Here is a 1,514-nt window from a genome sequence, read left to right on the forward strand (position 1 = left end):
CAAACTGACTGAGGGTGCACTCGATCCCCTCGTCCAGACCATTGATAAAGATATTAAACAGAACCAGCCCCAATGCTGAGCCCTGGGGAACACCACTTGTAACCGGCCGCCAACTGGATTCAACTCCATTCACCACAGCTCTTTGGGAGTTTAAGATAAAGGACAAATTCTAATTGTCAATATTAATTCAATTACCTCTAGAAACCCTGCCATCTGTTCTCAAGAATAAAAAAATATTGTCGTAAATTACATTTACACAAAAAGGCCACATTAGCCAGAATTCACAAATGCTGGAAGTAATCTGTAGAAGGAAGTGGTAATTAATTAATATGCCTTTTTTTTTTTTAAACTCTATGACAGTCTAAAAACTTAACACATTTTCAAATGAACAGTTATTAACGATGAACGGAAACATTTAAATATATCAGCAGTTAATCAGCGTTACCTAAAGCGGATATTTAAGGAGGCTGGCACTTCATGCTGTGAGACTAAATGCTAACATAGCTAGAATACACGGATTGTGCATGAGTTGTTAAACTAGTTATTCCATCAGCTTTGCCCACCTGATGTCATAGCGGCCATCTTTCTGTCACACTCAGTCTGGTTACACAGGCTAAAGGTCAGCTTATGCAGTGGGGTTTTTTTTTCCACAGCTTAGTATCTCAAAGCAACCCTTTCACCTTATTTTGAGTTGCAAATTTCTTTAGACAGACAGAAATTCGTGAGGAAAAAAAAAGTTCATGTTTCCACTGTTCACAGTACAAAAATCAAGTTGTTACATACACCTGGAAGAGGGAAATAGCATCCATACTCCTACTTTCTTCTGAGGTACATCAGACCTTTACTGCCTTTGAAATGCAGTAGGATAAAGTAAAGATGAGTCATTGCAACTACAATTCTTATTGTTTACAGTGTCATTTGCCATCAGTGTCAACGTTTCTATTGCTAACAATTTATCAATGGGATTTACCCAAATATAAAGCAAAGGGGGCTGGGCTTTCTTTTTCTTGCCCCAGTATCTGTAACAGAAACAAGTGTATACATCTCATTTTGCATGAAGAAAGACGCTTTACAAAATCAACGTCCTGTCTCTCCACCAAAACTCCTTACTTTCTGAAAGCAGACTTCTGAAACACTTGTTTGAGTTCAGAAAAGATGCAAGACTTTCCTTGTTCAACACTGCATTCTTCCTTTGTTAGAATAAGCTTACTCTGAAAGCTTCTTTCCAGGAATGTAAAGTGACATTGCTTTTCAGCAGCTGAGCTGTGTCACAGCCTCACTCCTAAACAGGTCTTCAGTTCATTGCTAAATGGGAAGATATTCTGGGTGCTCCTGGAAGATAAAACAACCCGAAGCTCTGCTGCAGCACTCACCAGCTTACTTGTTAACCAGTCTTTTCCAGGCCAACACAATACACCTTTGTTCCCAGCTGTCCCGGCTGCTTTTTCATTTCCAGATTTTGAAGCTTTTATATTAAAATTATAATTCTCTAAACTTCCTCCTTCAGTTTTAGC

At 38.8% G+C, this 1,514-nt stretch overlaps 1 protein-coding gene across 2 annotated transcripts in view; it reads right to left on the bottom strand.

Annotated features, from left to right (window-relative positions):
* KIF16B (kinesin family member 16B) overlaps positions 1 to 1,514 on the bottom strand; it is a 129,303-nt gene that overhangs the window by 73,949 nt on the left and 53,840 nt on the right. The window lies entirely within an intron of this gene.

The sequence above is a fragment of the Pygoscelis adeliae genome, unplaced genomic scaffold (assembly GCF_000699105.1).
Source record: "Pygoscelis adeliae isolate BGI_AS28 unplaced genomic scaffold, ASM69910v1 Scaffold16, whole genome shotgun sequence".
Taxonomy (NCBI): Eukaryota; Metazoa; Chordata; class Aves; order Sphenisciformes; family Spheniscidae; genus Pygoscelis; species Pygoscelis adeliae.